The 21081-nt window shown below is 38.5% G+C and overlaps 1 long non-coding RNA gene across 1 annotated transcript; it reads left to right on the forward strand.

Annotated features, from left to right (window-relative positions):
* The first annotated feature begins 4245 nt into the window (after nucleotides 1-4245).
* On the forward strand, nucleotides 4246-20532 carry LOC116493748. Its single transcript, XR_004253785.1, has 5 exons — nucleotides 4246-4319; nucleotides 5816-5897; nucleotides 7727-7947; nucleotides 18128-18181; nucleotides 20142-20532. It is a non-coding gene; the product is annotated as an uncharacterized LOC116493748 (long non-coding RNA).
* Nucleotides 20533-21081: the final 549 nt, after the last annotated feature.

Genomic DNA, 21081 nt, shown 5'->3' on the forward strand with positions numbered 1-21081 from the left:
CAAGCATAAACTAAATGAGATATTTTAAATGAATGCACAGTGAATTTAAAGGAAGGCACACTTTAAGTAGCAAAAGATTGATCTCTTAGCCCCTTTCCCTGGCACACGATGGATTTAAACCCTGTGTGCTGGTCAAACTCTGGTACTCCCAGCACAGCCTGGACCAGTGCCAGCAGTGCACCATCACCTGCAGTACTTCTGCTGCTCATCCCTGGCTGTCTGGCTCTGCCAAATGCACCCTAAATGGCACCTCTGAGGCAGCCATGCTGCCCAGCAGTTTATTTTTTTTAATATTTTTTTTTTCTTTCTTTTGGGATAAACCAGGCAGCAATACAACCTGGCGATGTGAAACAAAATACCACCCTGGTTCTTTGGAGCTCTGAACCCAATTTCCAGAAAGAAATGCATTTTTTCCTTTCAAAAAATACCTGAATCAAAAGTTGATGGTTTTTTTTTTGCCAATTCTTATCTTTTTGTGTCAACATTGGTGAAGATGAATGAATTGATATTTTGTACATAAATATACACATGTGCTGAAGCCACAAAAATCTGTGGAAAACACGATCAGCTAAAGTAGTGCTGATCAAAAATGTTAAATAAAGAAGAAAATGAGAAGCTTTACAGAAAAACCCCAAATCACTACTATAAACTTTTTTTTCTATAACTTTGGGCCAACTATAAAGTGGATCAGAAGGTTTTGAAGGTTACTGACATTTCAAATTTTGAAATTCTCAGACAGAGGTAGCCTTTTTCTATATTAGGTCACCTTTTCTTTTTCCTTTTTGTCCAGCTGTGTTACTAAGCATCACATATGCCTTGATAAAGCCTCTGCACACACACTGACAGAGACAACCCTTCATCCTTTCAAGAGAGAGGTGCTTTTATATAAACATATGTCTAGGATGGCACTGTGGCTGGCAGTGAGAGCTTTAATTCTCTGCCCAGGAGCTGAGAGACAGTTACAGCTCTGTGCTCTCACTCGAGGGACCAGCTCAGGAGAGGGTGTACCTCAGTTCAGGTGTAAGGAGTAACTTAAGCAGAAGAAAATATAAGCAAAATCAATTCTTGAGAATTACTTCTTATGAGTTGGGCCATTTTAGTTTTCAAAAACCTTTTGACATTATCACTGTCTGGGGGGGGGAAAAAAAAGAAAAAAGAAAAAAAAAAAGCATTTAGGGTGATTTTTATTTAAGGTTGATGTCTTTAATTTCATTTAGAAGCTCGGTAGCTTCCCAAACTATTTAATTTTGTTTATTGATAGCTCCTGTAACCCTGCAGTTGCTATTCCAGCCTTAGCTTACCTGTCACAATGTGACAGCACTGTATTAAACACCACCCTGCTAGGGGACTATACGCTTTGACTCTGTTTGTGTTGTAGCTGACACTGTGAATACTGTATGCAAATACTGTCAGTCTGTATGGCATTGTCCTACTATTTTTAAGGAAGGAATTTAGGAGAGGTGAGGAAGGGAGAATAGAGTTGAAACTGTAGTAAGTCTGACTTTTTTGCATAATTGTAACGTGATGCAGTTGTTCTGCCAGTCCTCTAGGTCAAACATATTTTAGCCATTTCCTGTATTTTTCACTTGTAACCTAATGGTATCAAGATACAAATACCCACATCCAAATCTCTGCTGCTCATGTAATCTTAACAGTGATTTGAGACTTAAATGCTGAGACTGTTTAAGTCTACAAGACTCTGAAATCAAAGGCAGCAACATTAATATTCTGTGCAAATGTGAAGACGCCATGAAAGCTTTGTTTGTTGCTAAAGAAACCAACTAAATCAAACAAGCTGAAGAAAACAAAGAAATGTATAATTGTTTTAATTAAAACTGCCACTTAATCCAGCAAAACTGCAGCACAGTCGCACTCTCCAAATGTTTCTTGCTTAGACTTGCATACTCAAAGACTATTCTTAATAATTTAAATAAAACATTGCCAGGCATTTCCCACCACCCTTTGACACAAAAGCTCCTAAACAAATTGCAAGAAACCCATGCAAAATTTTGTGATGTTTACTTCAGATTTTATCCAAGAGGAATTTATGGAACTCACCATTCAACTCCAAAAGCAAGTTATCTCAAATGAAATATAATGCTTCTTAAATCTTCAAAGCACATCGTGGCATTTAGCCATAAAACTCACTGTGACTTTAGAAATCCAAAAAGAGCACCAATGCCAGAATCAGACTGCCCTATACGGTTATTTTAAGTCTTCAGGGCCACAAGAATACTCTTTTGAGTCTGGTCACTCCGTGCATTCGGTGTCTGGTTAGTTAGAGCAGTCTAGCAATCGCTTTGCCCTTTGCTAGCTGCTAAGCCCCTTCATCTCTTCCCACCCTCGTGGTTATTTTGGCACCTCAAAATAAGTCGGATATAGAAGGGACCTTGGTGGTAGTACCTCCACTTCTGGAACCAGTCCAAGTCTCTGCTTCTAAATGTAAAATATGAGTGATACAAATACATCTCAATTTCAACTGGAGAAGGTCTGCCTGTTCTACTGACTTGTGTCACATCGGGTTCCTGTATCTCTTGTGATCTTCCAATGCTCATAAATCTTTTAAATGTAGCTTCAGCTTAAATTTGAATTCTCTTGTCCTCCTCAGTTATATATATTGGCTCCCTCTGCAAAATTTGGACCAAAATCTCTGTTAGTATATGAATCCAGCAAGTTGTCACTGTGTGGCAAAGAAGCAGTTGTCAAATCTGAACCCACATTTACTTACTTGTCTCCAATAATCCATTCAACTACTGTGGTATAGTTATAGCCTGTGTTTCACCTTTTCTTAGCACTCTGGGGACTCCCTCAGTCTTTACCCTTACTTGGATTTGTGCTGGTGTATGTTGGGGCCCACTCTTTGTATATATTCATTTTTATGTCATTTCAAAGGCCTTCTTTTTTCAAGATTCCTAAACATTAGCACTTTTAAGCTTCTTGGAGGAGCTATTAAAAATATCCTACAGGAAGCCATAATTTATCAATGAAAGACTTGATTTTTTTTTTCTGAATAGGTATGTTTTGTTGAACTCTTTTGAGGTCATAAAGGAGCTTATAGTAACAACTCTCTCCCTTTTTTTTCCTTCATTTCTTCTTGCTTTTCCAGTGACAGGATAACTGAATTAATCTGACGTCTATTTTTACTAAAACCTGATCACCACCTGTTGGAGTGAAGAAACAGAGGACTGTTTGAAAGTAATGCCTTTGGCAACACATACACCGTGCTCAGATTGTCTCACATCTTCAGCTTATCATATAAAAGACTCTTTCAAGCATTGTCTGAGAATGGTGAAAACCTCATTATGAGATGAAAACTGTTTGGGATTTCAATGTTGACAATGAAAATATTATTTATGGAATTGCTGAATACACAGATAATTTCTAAAATCAACATCCTACTTGACAAAATAATAGACCAAGGGAAAAGGAGCAATATAATTAGATCATTCTTCATTTATAATGGCCTTTTCCTTCTATGTATATATTGAAAGAGAGGCAAAAAACTGTGAGATGTAATTGTTTCTGTCATCTTCCAACCTGTTTTCAGACCACACATGGGTTTCCTTCTTCTGGTTTATATTTTGGTAGTATTCAAAAGGTGTGATCTGTCAGACAGTGCTGAAGATGTGGTCAAAAGATTAGTTCTTCTCAGCAACCATTAAGTTCATGTAATGAAAGTTGTGAAGCACCACTAGAGAAGGAAGGAAAAAGTATGTAGAGATCAATAAATTCCCATGCTCTTCTACAAGACAGGCTAGGTCCTTTCATCAGTTGTTTAGGCTCTGTGCTGCTAACACAGATATTTGTGGTAAATACGTCTTTCTCTGACTAAAACCATGAGATAAATACAAAGGCTAGACAGTGTTTAATAGGGTGATGTGTGTTGGAGGGGAAGAAAGGTTATACAGTTTCCTAACTCTCCACTTCGTTACATGCTTTTATTCCACTAAAATGAGTAATCATATCAGAATACAGCTATTAAAACATGATGTGAAATAAGGCCCTTTATATGATCCTCTCTGCCTGTCTGTCCTTTTATATGGCACCTCCCAACATAGTGTCTGAGTGCAAAGTTCTTCACCCTCATCTGATTTAAAACTTTAAATGGACGCTGTGAAGACCTATCGTCCATAGTAAACTGCTCAAGATGAATCAGCTGTTCAGATTATCCTCACAGAAATGATAATGGGGTTCTGTGTTCACAGCTGAGTTATTTAAACTGTCTGATTTGGTCCACAGCTTCCTTGGACATTAATAGGTTGACTGCTATGTCGCTGAACTTAGTGCATGAAAGGTCAGCCTTTGAAACGCTAAATAAGGTAAGTGCAAGCTGAAGCATGTTCCAGGCGATACCGTGTACTCTAAATGCACTTGAAACCCCTAAGAATCACTGCTGCTCCTTAGCATTTTTCCATATCTGATTTCAAAGTGGTAGATCCTTGGATCAATACTTTGATTTTGATCTCTCATCCACCAGGAGATTCAGGGGGTTGCTCACATGTTATAAACATGTGCTCTTCCTGATGCATCTTGAGAAAATCTTATTGAAAACTTCTTAGAAGACAGCTTTTTTTTTTTTTTTTTTTTTTTTTTTTTTTTTTTTAAATCAGCAAATGCTGACTTAGGTGAATTTGAAAGATTTCTTAGGATGACAGCAATTTTCTTGAAACTGTTGAGAAGCAGCATAATAAGTTGGGGACACTTTTCTTCAGTAAAGGTGGAATGTTTCATCTGACTTTTGTTTGATTGCATTGTAAATTATAACGTACTATTTTGTATGATTTGAAGTCTTAAGAATGAAAAAACAAACATCATGAAAATGAAATGTTTCATAGCATAAACATTTCAATTAAGGTAACATTGATGATCTCTATACTGGGTCAAATTTTTTATTTAATTTTTATTCTCTTTTGTGGCATGCTTTACTTTGTCATTCAGATTTTTCCTTTTGTTCAAAAATACATGTAAAATAAATTTGGAAATGCTGATATTTCCTACAGAACCAGCAGCTGTCCTTTTCAGCAGCCCATGAGAGTGAATGGGAAAGTAACAGCAATAGCAGCTCGCTTTCCTTTCCTCAAGCCCTCTCTTTGATGCAGAAGTGTGGGGTGAAGAGAAAGGAGGGGGATAAGAGTTTGGTTTATCATCTATAAATAGAGAGAGTCCTTCACACTCACTTTCTTGAGTATTCTTAGAGCACTAGGGGCAGGAAGAACAAAATAAATCTACAAAACGTTGGAAAAGTTCTGTACATTTCAGGAATGTTCCAAACTAAGAATTGACTCTGGCAGTTCAGGTTTAGAGCCACAGTCTTTTGAAAGGCACCATCAATTATTTTCTCGGGTTCAATTCTGCCCTGAGTTTACCAGATGGAAAGCTTGTTGTGCAATAAGTGTAAATGTTTGTAGAATATTAATCGTTGTACATCACTAGCTCACCATCCACCATTAGTAGCATTACTTTTTGTTTTCTATTTAAATGGTTGTATGGATGCTGCAAACTCCTTCTGTAATCCTGGTAAATACTAGCTGAAGTCAGCAGCTTGGTTCAGGTTCAGGATTTTAGATTGGGAGTTACAAGCAGGAAAAACTTGAGATTTTTAGCAAGGGAGGGTTGTCATCACACTATGACCTGAAATGGAATAAAACTCTGCCCATTGCCAAGAGACCTAATAGCAAAGCTGTCAACATTACTCAAGAATATTTTTAGAAGAATTGTATTATAAGGAGTTTACTATATTGGATTTCTTCTTTCTTGTGTTTTTTTTTGTTTTGTTTTATTTTGTTTTTTTGTTTTTTGTTTTTTTCCTCCTTAGTTGAGGATGTAGAAAATATATCACATATGGGAAAGTGTGCATCCTACAGTGGCATTTGTGTTAAAGGACCACTTTGTGGGAGGTAAGAAAATCACCTTCACTTTGCTGGTGATGCTTAAAAACAGTCCAATCTTATGTAAAGAAATAGAATAATAAAAATCTCATCCTCTAAACCAAAGAGCAAGTGATACCCAAGCCAGCCACCTGAAATCAACAATCAAAACTTTATTCCAAAAGCTGGATTTGGTTATTAATTTACTGATTTCCTACCAATAAGAGCACTCTTTCAGTCTGGTGGGCTTGATAAGAGGTGCTTGAAAACCCAAACTGAACAAGCATGTGAAATATTTAAGGCCACATTTTTATATTTATTAGAAACAGCCTAAATAATTAAACCAGTTGATTCACTAGTGGCTTTCAGGCTCATGCCCAGAGTGAAAGGTCATGACCTGACATACCATGGCCCCACTTGGTACCGATGATTGACAGGAAAAGGAAATAAGTTGATATCTTTCACGTGGGAATCACAGCTTGTAGCAACTATGAGCAAGTGGGCTATTTGGATTTTGTGGGAAAAGTTAATTGTGTTATTATTCAAAATCTTCGTTCCCAAAGTTGGTTCAATGGTGATTTATTTACTTTTGTGATAAAACAGCTGTGTACTGTAATAAAATACAGGTCGCTTGCTGATGTTTAATGCTCAAAAGTGGGAATATGTTTGGTTTCTTTTACTTTGAACTTACAATCATGCTAGGCAGAAGGGATGACTTTGAATTGTTAGGAATTTTCTGTTAGTATATTAGAAATAATTAATGTTCTCATCATACTATATATTCTTCAGTGCTTAGTTATGGAGAATGAGGAAGGCACCATACACTGAAATATGAGCGCCTCTCCACCATATGCTTTCATTATTTCTTTATAATGATAAAAAGGGGCTGCATTCAGTGCCAGACAATGTCATGGCCCCGGAGATTTAAGTGGCCTGCAGAAAAAAGGAGAAAAAAGCATTTATGATATGAATGAGGATTTGAAATGGCTTTTTTTAAAAGGCCTAAGATCCACTTTCACCCTAAATTCTGAAATCACTTGAAAGATGTCTAGATGCAAGCGAGTTTGAAGAATAGCAACTTTCCACCAGGCTCTGTTTTATATGCAGTATCACTGCCATCTTGACCATGCTTTGTTACAAGGTCACATAATTGTACCAAGCAATAGGGCACAGCCTAACTTCACATATTGTCTGATTTGTTCTAGCAATGAACCCTGTCATCTTTATCCAGAGTACATATTCTTTACCCCTGTTATTTACAAGTTACCTATGTGATGCACTTTTTGTTTATCCCTCTGAGTAGTATCCATATGCCAGGTATTCCCTACCTTTTTGCACAAGTGCCGTTCACTGGAAGTTCCTGCAATGTTGCCGCGTTCTTTAATGATATTTTGGCTGTTAGATAACAAAAGTCCTATTAAAGGTCCCATTAAAGTCAAAAAAACTCTTACCCCAGAACAGGTCACTATGGGGAAGAATTGCACATTTCAGCTTTGTGTGGCACAATGGTTTGGCTGATGTAGCAGTCAGTCTTGGCATCTTCCTCAGACTACCTCCAGTGTGATTTCTTCTCATAGTCCTTCCTCATATCTTATTCACAATGTAGAGCAAAGCATCTCTGCTCAGAAAGCTGTGGAAACTCAACCACTCTCTATAAACTTGTAGCACAGATTAGATCTCTCTAATCTGTGAGGAGATTTTAAAGCCTTAAAATAATCTGATTCTAGTACCAATAAACACCAGTTATACAGTAAACCAAGATAAATGCTTCACACAGAATACGAGAGGGTGGCATTTCTGTTGCATTTTTCTGATGTCATGTATTCATATTGAGCGATATTTCTTGGTATTTTGCAAAGAATACAGGCTACAGACCCTGCCACAGTAGTGCCAGTCTATGATGATTAAATTACAGCTACTGGTCAAGAAGGAGAAATGAAATCAAGGAAAATGGATCTGGGGGACCTATAACATATTCAAAACTGAAGACCTTCGTGGAACACTATCAATTTATTTCCTCCAAAGGCTTCAGCAGAAGGGACAGCTACTCAGAGTACCATCTTTTTTCCAGCAAAAGAAGGTATGTACATCCTGTACCTACATATCTTGAAAGGAAAAGGCCCTGATTAACCCAAATTCAGGCAGTTTATAGAATTTATACAACTACAAAAGTGTGATATGAACTGGAGACCAAAACTATCACCAGAGCTGTCAATGAAGTACCAGCTGCACTTATGTAGAAACTTGTCCCCTGGGAATAGTTAGAGACTACATCTGACTTTGCATAGCCCATGAAAGTGCTTAACAATAATGATGACTTCAGTTCATCTGGTGAATCATGACTTTGGCTAGATTAAGCCTGAACATCAAGAGGCAAAAGGCTGCATATCCTGTGCCAATTCTCTGATCTTTCTATCCCTCTCCACCTTTCCACCTCCAGGCTTTCTGTTTCAGCAGCTCCCTGAAGAGAGCACCATGACTGTGATTCTAGAAGTGAAGAAACCCACAACTCTTCACAAGAGAACAGCTATTCTTAGCTTTGTTTTCATTCTGTTTTTCTTTCTTTTTCTCCTTTTTTAAAGGAAACAGAAAGCCTGCCAAAATTTGGACTCTTTGATGTGCTTTGGAAAGAAAAACAATGCTATCTATCCAAGCTCTCTGAAAGGAACAAAAACATGTCATTTTAAGGCATGAATTACTTGAGAGGAACACTCAATGTATTTCACGATTAGAGATGGTCAAGAATTTTTGAATATTTTGCTGGGAAAAAAGAAAAAAAAAAAAAAAAGAGAGAGAGATTAAGAATGATTAAGAATTTTTCAAAGACTTTCCTTGAGAAATCTTTCTGAGTTGCATGGTAGGTGAAAGGTAAAAGGAAATAAGAGGAAGAAACTGATATTAGCTGTAGAATACTCAATAACCTAATAATAGCTCTAGGAGATCTCCCTAGACCTCATTCAAGATTTTTTCTACCTGATATAAACTGAATATGTGAACCTGCCTCATCCAGTTTACTCATCCTAATTTGGGATGAGTAAAAGAATTAGATCATGAAAGCAGTATCTGTTCTGTTTTGTTTGTCTGTTGGTTTGGCTTCTAGTGGAGACCCTCTGCTTTTCAAAACTCTTTAGCTGTAAATGAGACACTGATTTCATTGTCTCATAGTTAGGAACATTGAGATGGAAGTGTCCCAGGTTGGAATCTTTGGCCTGTAAATGAAGGGAAAATTTTAAGCTTCAATTTTAGAAGTCATATCTGAGTAACTAAATTTCTGTTTGCCCTCTCTTTTAAAGGTTTCTCTTCCATCACCCCAACAAATCTTGAAAGAGCTGATTTATGCAATGAGAGTTTTTGACATTTTTATTAAGCACAGGCACTTAATACAGACATTCTCTTTACAATGTGATTAAACTGATGTAGAGAAGTAGTTGTGTTGTTTATTTATTTATTTTTTTTTTAAATTAAAGACTTCTACAGGTTTCCTTTTTGTTTTTCTGTGACAATGCCTATTGCATTATTTACACTAACTGCTCTCCCTTTGCATTGCAGTCACTCTCTGGGAAATGCTTGTGCTTGTACATCTTATCATTAAAGAGGTATTTCCAGTCCAGCATTTCAAAGAAAAAATGAGTAGAAGTTAGGTGTTGGCTGCAAAGGACAGCGATCCTTTCCTGAGATTGATGTGGAGATGCTTGTTCTGTCATTGTCTATGCTATGCATACTCCATGGATTAAGATGGTTTATTTTGAAAGATCACTCCCTACCTCAAATTCAGACTGCTTACTGTTAGAAAGATTAAAAAAAACTGACTTTCAGAAGAAGAGTGTTCTGTGTTTCTTGAAGGTTTCTTCATTTGAATATACAAAAATTTGAGGCGTCTATAATCTCTGGTCACCTTTTGAAAATCCAGGCCAGGGTTTCAGACTTTGAGGATAGCAAGCAAATGCCTTAAATTGGAGGTTTCAATTAGAGAATATTAAATTCTCTTCTGTAAAAGGAGAAGTTTATGGAGAAATGGGAATAACCAGGTGGGAGTAATTGGTTTTGGAAGAGTTGTATGTGGGAGCTCTGCCCAGCACTTTCTTTTATTATGCCTGTTTTCCTTCCACCGCTCAGGAAAACTCATATTCATGCACACACTTACACTTCACTGGGATTCCCTGACTTGGAGACTGTCAGCTTGGGCTTATTATACAAGCCCTTTGTTTTATCCTGTACAATACATCCCGCTATACGCAATTTGGCCTCTTAACCTGCTGTGAAATATTTCAAGGGCTTGTTGCTGGAAGACGCATCTCTCTTTGCTATGATTTGTGCAGCCGTGGCTGCATTTTCATGACAGCTTATAATGATTCGTGGTGGGTTGCAATACAATGAACTCATGCCGCAGAACAGCACACTGAAAAAGATCTTTCAAATTATTGTTCCGGTGCAAAAGGTGCCCAATCACCTTCCACCTGCGGATTAGTTGGTTGCTATAGGAACACACTGTAGCTTTTCAGTGCTGTGCTACTGTAGTGCCCAGATTACTGACTCTGACAAACACAATGGGGGAAAAGAATCACGGGTTATTAGTGCTGCTGCTGATGTGATGTTATAAACCCGGGGTGGCATAGAGTGGATGAATAGAGCAAGAGCCTTGAAACACGAAGGACAGGAGGAGGAGAGAGAGCAGAGTGAAGTGGAGCTAAAGTCATCACTACGGAAATGTTGTCTTTGATCTTATTTTCCTCTCTGAATAGGTATTTTCGTAATATAATGCCAAATGCAAGCAATGCTATAACTGACGGCAGAGCCACCGGTCATGTCGTTATGTTAGTAGGGGGCTACCCCTCCTCCCTTCTCTTCTCTTCCAGTGAGTACTGAAATCTGAACCTTTTCATTCCTGCAGGATTAACTCTGACCAAGGTCAGAGCAACCACTCACCAATATTCTTCATGGGAGAGTCAGGCCTCCTGCATCCCCGGGAAATATCACCTGAAATAGCCACCTACACGCAGGAGTTTAACGGGGAATTTTGCAGTGTCAGAAATGTGTGGTGAATAGCTGAGATCAGATCTCTGTCTACTTTGGTGGCCATAACTGAGACTCAGGAGTTTATGCTGCTGAGCACTCTCCTGCAGAGTGAGCTACCTATGTGCTTCATGGGGAAGAAAAGTCTGCTTGCAATTCTGATTTGTAGATGGTCTAAGTTTCCCAGAAATAGCTTTGTTACCACTTGCACTTGGGCAGGGTGAGGCAAAGGAGTAAAATATATCCTCATCACTTGTGTGCATTGAGCAAAACAAGCTGTGTTTAGTCACAAGTTCACCAGATGCTGCTCTGGGGGTTATTGCTGTTATATTACATTACTGCGATATATTAGACAAGGTGCAGTGATTCATTCCCTTTCCTCATTGCTTTAGGAGGCTCCTTTTTTCTCCCAGTGGAAGCTCAGCTGACCCTGCTGCTCATGACCCTTGAGACCACTGTAGGCTCCTTGTCGGTGCATGTAGGCCTCTCTGAAGCACAGTCAGGAAGACCAGCCAAATAACAGCACCAAACATTGCAGAAAGACCTGGCTTGCATTAATCTCTGTGAACAGAGATGCCTATGCTTAAGTGGCTTTACTTTCTGACTGGACAGCTGATTTGTAGCTTAATTTTTTTTCAGCCCTGACTGCCTCCTCCCTCCTTCTGTGTTCTTACCCCACTTGTTTCACCTGTGCGTTGGGCCCTTCTTGGCCTCACAGTAGGACCTGTGACCCTCCGAGCTGGGAAGTGGCACTCCTTAAGCACTTGTTTGCGAAATGAGAACCAAAGAACAGAATTGTGCTATAGTTTTAGAGGCTGAGAACTATAAAAATACCACAGAGAGGTATTGTTTTCCCCCACTTCTGCTACTCTGTAGGCTGAAACCCTTAGTCGAGTGAATTATGTGCTGACTGACATCTAACTCATACTGGGTTGAAGCCACATATGCAGGCAGGGCATAGGTGCTGCTGTTGGTCAGCTGGACTGCCCCTGGGACCATCTGGCACCCCTTTTGGCCTCTCTGTCTCCACCATTATGTTCACTGACCAGCTGCTTTTGCTCATTGCCATTGACACAGCTTCGCAAGCCACAGTTTCCCCTTGCTTCCAGAGAAGACAAAGAAATACTACAGCCTTTCACCCTCTCCCAGTGGTCTTCAGCTTCTGGTGCCCCGAGGCCCCTGCCCTGCTTTGCAGATTGCCTTCTGCTCTTCACCACTGTTCTCACAGTAGCTGGGACACTTCACCTTCCCCACTGCCACAGGTTCTCCTGGGCACAAGCCCAAAATAATCTATTCTGCTTCCACAAATTAATGAAGCCATAAGCAATACAAGGAGTGACAAAACTTATTTAAGTTTTGCCTGAGGCATCTAAGAGAGTGATGAAACAGGTTGGTCTGAACATGCTTGGATCAGAACTTTACCACAGGTGTTACTGTAATTTCAGGCTACTTGAAAACTGCAAATTGGACCCTGAGTCCCTTAGATTATGCTTTTCATTTCATGATTCTTTGGAGGAAAATGAATTTCCTGGGCTGAGCTCCTGTCTGCAAATTTAGAGGGACAGGACAGACTCTGCCTGTGTAGTTTTAAATATCTTTAAATGGGGGGCTTAAAATGGAAATGGAGATGGACACCTAACCAGAGAAGTATGACAATGTAGCTCCAATAAAATAATGGAAAATCTTCCATTACCATAGTCATGTGTATGTATGACCTTAGTGATGCCCAGGACTGCCTTGGGAGCAATAGTGCAACACTCCCATTATGCCTTATTTTTTTATCAACAATGTTCTCCTTCACTTTGACGTCAGTTTCAAGATTGCTTGCTGTGATGTGCTGCACCTTTCATATTTTCTTTCTAGTCATAATATTGCTTCAGTCGTAACCTCAGCACTTTGAGGAATAATTGTCCCTGACAAGGGGGTGAATCACTGGCAGAGAGTTGATAAGCATTACATACAGATGACAGAAGTCAGGACATATCGGATTACTGCTGTGAATATAATAAAAGAGAGCCTAAACACTTTGGCAGCTCAAAGACAAGCCATTTCATAACTCTCTAGTGGGGCTATTATCTTCCATTTACTGCCACTGATAACCAGGTTGCAACTGTCTCTCTAGGATCTAGTTACAATTCACTTAACACTTAGAGGACCAGACATATTGGAGGACACTCAGATGAGAATAATTTCTTAAAGATCATTTATTTTTAAATTTTTATCTTCCTCCCTCCCCTCTTTATAGTGTGATAAGAACCTAAATCAGGAAGCTTTGAACTTCCTTTGGGAAAGGAGAGTTCATGGTCATCTTCCCTTTAATCTTTTACTCCTGAGTTTCTTTTGAAGCCAGTCATTCATATCCAGCTGAATAAGTGACAAGATGGTTCCCACCTCTTTTACTCTTGTAATACATTCACCTAGACCTAAGAGCTTGTTCTAATAGTAACTCCATTAGGTTTACGTGGAGGTATTATGTTTTTATTTTTGTAGCCAAGGTGGAGCACCTGAGCTTACAAATCGGGGGGTGCTGGTGTGTTTCTGTAGCAGACAGTTTGCAGCAATGCCAATTACAATCAACATAGACAGAATCTGGATACAGATAGCACTCATATGCATTGTGCGAGACTTTGCTTAGTGCCTATGGTGAGTTTAACACATCAGGCTCCTAGTAAAGTTCTCTCCTTTAGACTAAAGACAGAAAAAGAACTATTTTGCTATGGCAGAAATCTGGCAGATGACAAGCGAGTCTCCTTACTATCCAGCACACCACTGAGAAATTTATCAAGATGAGCTCTGGGATGAAACCTTCCCTGTGTGAAGTGAAATTCTATATTCTGCATATTTTTTCTGCTGAAGCAATACCATGAGCAGCAAATGTGAGCTCTGCTCAGCTTTCGACATATGAGGTGTTTTTAGATGCAAGACAAAAGTTGTTTCACTATTTCTCAGGCTGAAGATATGTATGCACATCTGTAGATGGGAGCTTTATTCTGTAAGTTTGGCTACATAAATACATCGTTGGATTCTAGTGTGCCAGAGCACCCCCCACAAGTCCTGGGTGAAGAATATCTTTGCCAAAGATGGATCAGGAGAATGGGAGGGGTTTTGAGACTAAGTGCTATTGGCAACTCAGAGACTTCACATGTTTATATGCATTCCTAGACCCTCGGCACAAATGTTCCACTAACATTCCCATTGCTGGGAGCTCTGTAAAGAAGCCTCATTACAAGTGTTTGAATAGCCAGATTTGGTGAACTAGGAACTAAAATATCCTTCCCCCTCTCCTACTTATGCCTTTGTCCCCCACTGCAAACTTCATGTCTTTGTGTCTTTTATAGCTGGCCAAAACTAGGCCCTAACTGTTTTACATAAACCAACATCAATTTGGAGAGAAACTGAACCTGTTTTTCTAAAACGACAAATAATAAGTGATGCTTATAATTCCCTTTTCAGTACAATTTGCATCCCTCCTTGATTATTCATGGCACAAGCCATCTTCTGCTACATGGAACCAATAAAGGACAATGGCAATTAAGGAGGGGGGGAAAAAATTCAGTCATTATTGAAGCAGGAATTCCACGTGGCTTCTCTTCAGGACTTCTGAATCTTACCACTAAGTTTCTAGCAGACAGGGAAAGCCAACCTAATACCTTTCTGCCCTGCCTTATCCATCTGTAAAATAAGGGTGATCAATCTTACGTGCTAGGCAATTTTGTCACATGGCGAAACCAAGTAATATCTGTAAATTGCTTTAAGATGTTGAGATCAAGGGAATGATGGAAGTGCCAAGTGTTGTTGTTGTTATTGTATTAACAATGTTGGCTGTTTTCACTGTTCATATGGTAGCCTGGCTGGAATTGGGCAAGAAGCCCAATAATACCAGCAACCAACAAGAAACTAAAATAAAATGTTTTACTTAATGAGCGCCTCTGTTTAGTCAGAAACCTGTGTAATTATGTCACAGAGGGCTAAGGATCTAATGTTTTCCTAATACATTTGCTTTTAAAGGGACGATTAACCCTGCATATTTCAAGATGATAAGCTGCTTCTTTGTTCAGTTCCAGTTATTTTTTTCTGGATTCCCTGGTGGGTCCAGAGAGAACCTGAGAGTCAGAGGATTTTCTTAATTGCACAATAGCTATCTTGTATGTCTGATGCTGGAGTATTTTCTAAAGATACAGGTTATTAGTCCTGGGCTGGATGGGTTTGCAAGAGAATTCAAATGCTGAATTTATTATATTTTCACTCCTCCGAGCCATGGCATACATTACAGTAAGCCCTTGGTATGCCTGCCTTAAAACAGTCAATATTCTCAGAAGGCAGTTTTGCCAAGAAGAAGGAATAAAACTTTACCTTACCTTGAATCAAAGAAAGCCTAAAGATTGTTTACCGTTTGCTTCTAAAAAACGTTTTTACATGTATGTTTCTACATCTGTGTGCATGTCCATCCAGTTAGTACTTTTCAAATGCTTTGAAGAGAATAAAGGGCAAAGAAGTTCTTTACCTCCTGGAGACAACTCTCTTAAGAGATATTAAAAATCACTCCATATTGAGATTCCAGGGAAGATATTTATGCTGTAAATTAGGGAGGTAGTTTTCTGTGTCACATATGTGGAGTTGGACTTGATAATCCTTGTGGGTCCCTTCCAACTATTCTGTGACTCTATGTGACATTCTCTGGTACATCCCTCTATCAAGAGGTTGGATGAACTACATTATGTTCATACCTCACAGACATTTGATCCTTTCTGTTCTTAAAAATCTCCGGTGCAGAAGATCCCATGGGCCAGCCAGGCAACTTACCCCAGCACTTTGCTATTAAGGACATTTTCTAGTATCTAATCAGGCTCTTCCACGTCGCATGTTTTGTTTTGCCACCACAATGATGGAAGACACATTATTGCCTTCCTATTCCTCTAGCAGATAGCCCCATTTATGAACATTATGGGTTTATAGTGAGATGGCATTTACTATGGAGTTGTTGAAACTTAGACAACATATTTTGTGTTTGTGTTTAGGTATGAGAATTATAAGAATGAGGTTCTGTCTTAATTAGTAAGGTAGTCCTACACATTCCTTGATTTCTATAAATTGCTTTTAAAGGGAAAAAAAAAAAAAAAAAAAAAAGATCTCATATTGGAAGAAAGAAGATTTACTTCTTTTTACATCAGCTTTCAGCCACACGGGAATTGGTCAGGAAGGAAAGAGTTAATGATATGATTATCAGGTCAGCAACTTTGAAAGGCGCTTCTACTTTGAAAACCATTTTCTTAATTATTTTAAGTTAACACTTAAATGCATAGAAAAAAAATCACATGTAATCTGAAACCCCAGACATGGGGACAGGACTGGATTGAGATAACATTAAAGATTTTATTGCTGTTACATTATAAATTATTTCTATTATGATGGCCCTATGGGTATTACATTCTGTCAGTTCGCTTTCACTGTTACATCACTTAATGTTATTAACACACTTTAGGGTATAACATTACAGTTTTATTATGGAAACCTTAAACACTTACATCCAAAGTACTGAATCAAGTTATTATCCTAGCTGACCAGATCTGGTCTATTATCATTTTATCACTCATAAAAATCTGTGATTCGATTTGATTTAACACTTGAGGAAAAATCATGGCTTATATATGCTTAAATCTACTTGCAATATTAATACAAAGCAACACATGGATGACTTCATTTTATTAAAGCTGAGGTAGCCCTGGGAACTGCATTTATGATCTTTATGCCACGTGAGAAATTTGATCTGACCTGTTGCCGTTTGTGATTCACTAATAAAGTGATAAAGTTTTCTTATCAGCATATTAGAGAATTGTGAAGATTGCTCCCTTCTTAGTGTATTCATTGCAGACTCAGAAACCATACCTTGATCATGGAGGGCTAACTGAGGAAAAAGAGACTTCTGTCTTGGTATTTTGTCTACTGTGTAGACTGGAGAAATGTTGCACTTTGAAAGGTGATATACGCTTTGTATGGCTTAACTGAGTTATAATATATAATAGATATATATGTATATATATGTATAGGCCCTTTTTTCTGTTTGGAGGAGAAGAACAGCAACTGTAAGGCATAAATTGTAAACACTTATTTTTGCAAAACAACTCTAATGCCTTCTATATAGGTCAGCAAAGCTCTTTAACACTTGCACAGTGTTTAAAGGCAGGGGAAGTTTATTGAAGACACTGATCAGCGTTACGCAGGCAGCTGATTATTGGTTTTGGTTTGCTGGCTGAGTCCAAATAGGAATACGTTGCTGGGCACTGACTGCAGTTTCATATCTTACTTAGGTTACCTGTTTTTGTTTCCTTTGAGGGGAAGGCAGAAAACTGTATGTGAAATTTGAAGTGTCTTTTGGAAATGAAAATTCAAGATGCTTTGAATTTTGAAAATGTCAAAATGAAACATTTCATCTTTTTCACATGGTGGGGGAAGGGAGGAAGAAGAGACTACGATGGTGTAGGAAAACAGTTCTGAGTGTCCTGCAGAGATTCAAAGGCCTTTCCCAAGAATTCTGTTCCAGCAGCCCATTTCCTTCTGAAGTCAGAGGAAGGAGTTTGCTCAGCCCCACATCCAGGAGTTCATCAATGCACCGACATTCCCGGGCAGTAGGGTGGACGCGTTGATCCAACTGGTCCCATTCTGGCATGCACACCTAATCTCCCTAGCAACAAAGATGACAGCTTGGTAACAGCAGCTGCTGCTTAATGGAAAACATTAGAAAAATAGCTTGGTCTAGATCTACGTTGCCTCTCTTCATTTTCATATTTATCACAGAAAGTGTTCAAAGAAAGAAAAAAATCCAGAACTTTAAAAAGCTTGAGGTGTGAGGGTCAGACACACAGATGTACAGATAAAGAGATGAGCTGCAAAAGCTAGGAAAAATGTGAACATGTAATTCTGACAGAAACTTTCCTTTTTAGCCCTAGCTATATTGATTGTGACTCACTTTAACAGGTGGACCTACGGACATGCTGTAGGAGTGGCATGGATGTGCAACTATTCATTCTTGCATCAAACATTACAGAAGGCCAAATTTGGACTGTTAAATTCCAAGTCAGCATGTTCGGGTTTTTTTCCTTGTAGTATATCCATTCCCACTTAGGGCTGGGCTCACTGGGAAGGGATTAGTCCCCTAACAAAAAACAATCACTGTCTGTGGCAAAATCTTCCCCCTTTTTTCTTTTTTTAATGAAAGAAAACACCAAGTATTTTCTCCTCTGTTGCAGGCATTCTGAAAAGTCTAGCGGAGCCATAAGACAATTATATGGCAGATTCCCCAGGTAAGAAACAAATCAGAGTAATGCTACATCACCACGTGAAATACACAAATTAGGTGGAGATGCATTAACTAGTGTCATTCATCAGTCTACAGTGATACAATTTATTACATGATAATAATGGCCAGAGCTGTATAAGTAGTAAAGGTAAAATTACATCATAACTTGCATTAGCAGTATGAGATTATATCCTGATTAATGCACAATTAACTTGTCATGTGTACAATGCATGTGTTTGGAGGTGGACAGATGGGTTACACTATGTCTACATATGTAGCATTTATCACTTTTTCCTAACCCAAAATTGGATATAGGGCTACATCTACTAAAACACTTAGCCAACCCACCGGCTTAGTGCAGAGCCACCTAGAGTCTGCATCAGTGAGAATCCCTTGGAGATGAGAACATCTTTAAAACGTGCAAGAATCCTCTTCCCCTCTACAGACTGGGAACCTCATCCATAGCTCCACAGAGATACATGTATCTCTAAGTTGAAAGCAACAACCTTAAATGTGCTTCTGATGCAGGCACAGTCACCTGAACTGAGTTCAGAGTTCATACCACAGCTACATATCCCAAGGGAAAGCCCCCAAGAGCACTAAATGACCACAGATGAGGAATTTTTAACTCCTTTTTTTGTTCTGATTTATCAGGGAAAGATAATTAAGCTAGAGGGAGAGTTATTTGGGAAGCATTTTTACTTTTAATTGCATTTATGAGTCAGGGTCCCTCAGCTTCACATGGACTCCTCTTTAGCTGCAGAACTGCCTCACTTGTCTGTGTGCTGATGTTCAGGTAAAGAAAGGACCTCCAAGTTCTAATCTCTGTTCTGTCACAAAGTCTGTCCCTGAGACCATCTTTGATAACCTCATTTTAATTTCTCTTTCCAGGTTTCTCAGTCTGAAGTGTGGGGGAGATAATATGTTGTTATGCTAGCCTACCTCACACTGCATGTGATATTCAATTAGCTGTTTGAAGTTGTAAATTGTTGAGTGATGATAGAGCATAACTTTTCAAAATAAATGGCATCGTATTTTTTGCACACTTTTTAAAGTGTACTGAAATCTACCAGAAAGGGTGTCTGACTTTGATCCTTACTGTGCTTTATTTTCATGTTTGATGGTTCTTCCCATTTCCAATACCAAATGATGGTCATTTTCCAGCACTTCCAATTTATAAGCAAGACCTTGTATAATAAGAAAAAAAAAAAATAATTGTGTTGTCTTGGCATTTCTTTTTCAGCTGACAACACTGAGTACTTGCTGATTTGAATACCTTTTCACATATAGGAAAGTCAACATTTGAGAACATGAAGAGTCCCTGTTTTGTGAATCTTTAGTGTTAAAGGGATAAAGGAAACCCTGTTACATTTGAATTCAACTGTTGGAATGTTTTTAAGTACTTCAGATTTAATTTTGCTGAATAGAAGATAGTACAGAAGACATAAAGTTTAAAATCATCATGGCTAAAAAACGTTCTGTTGGCAAATTAATATCGCGTAAACATCCTTGTATCAAGCAGTACCAGGACAGATAGTCTTTTTCATGTGTGACATTTATGATTCTGTGATGATCATTTTAGATTATATTTCTCCACTCTAGAGTAGACGTTTGACTCTGTCCTGTACAGGGAGTCTCTTTTTGTCATTAGGAAATCACTTTATTATGCTTTGATCTTCATCTCCATTATATCCTGAGAGATACAGTCAGCAGATGATGCTACAGAAAGCTAGCCAAGACTTCATTTACACAAACAAATATCAGAAGTGACATCAGAATTAGAGATTTAGGTTGTGATATAATAAAACTCGCATAAGTTATTACATTAGCATTAAGCCTGTATTTGAGCGCATGTTAAACCTTAGACTAGTGTAGGAGAGACGAGAATTTGGTCTGCTGTCTTGGAAATGTAACTAAGAACTCATGTATTATTAAAAATAAAATCATTCTCTCTCTTTCTTCAGGAGTGGTTTGTATGTCTGTTGAAGTACTTCAAGATGACAGAAGAGAGACCTTCAATTGCACCAGCTGAAATAACTGACTTGTTCTTCACTTGCAAGAGTGAGTTTATGATTCAGTGACATATTAAAGCTTACATAGGCTGTAGGCAAAGGGTAGGAGGAAACAGATCATTTCCTTTGTTGGTTATCTCACTATTAAAAAGAATTGTCAAGTCTTAAAATGTAAGTAGTATAAACTCGGGACATGTTGAGAATTCAAGTAAAATACTTTGGGTTGAAGTAGTTAATTGGCAAGTCTGAAGCATTTCAGCAAATCAAAAAAAAATGTAATTGCATTTAAGCCAGACATCCACTTCAAAAAAAAAAGAAGTTGAAAATTTCCCTAAATTAAAAACCTCCAATCATGCCATTATTTAGAAAATGTTTTCAGGAAAAAAAAAAAAAAAAAAAAAAAAAAAAAAAAAATCCAATGTAATTGGCATTACCAAATCCCTATTCTTCCTGGAAAATAATTAAAAAAAAAAAAAAAAAAAAAAAGTAAAGTTTTGTGCAGAACTTCGTCCAAGCACACAATTAATTTTAGCTGTTGTTCCAAATACATCACAGCTCACAGAGAACCAGCATAATCGCTGGTTCACACCTGTGCTACTTCCCAAATTACCCGCTCCGGGGCTGGAGCCTTCCCAGTAGATAAGCAGGTAACGTCTCAATCACAAATACCTGGTTTGCCCTCTGCACGGTTGCCTACCAAATAAATGAGGAGAAGGCATGCCGTACAGTTCCATGCTCCAGCTCCACTGTCTGTGAGGGTGAGATGCTTACTATTTAATTTTGCCTTTTGGAATTCCCTCTCAGTCCCAGTTATTGACGTCTGGGCAGGAAGACTGTGAGAGCTTAAGGGATCTGATGTCTATGGCTGAGAGAGTTAATACGCTGCGTCAGA

The sequence above is a fragment of the Aythya fuligula genome, chromosome 11, assembly GCF_009819795.1.
Source record: "Aythya fuligula isolate bAytFul2 chromosome 11, bAytFul2.pri, whole genome shotgun sequence".
In the NCBI taxonomy this organism is placed as follows: Eukaryota; Metazoa; Chordata; class Aves; order Anseriformes; family Anatidae; genus Aythya; species Aythya fuligula.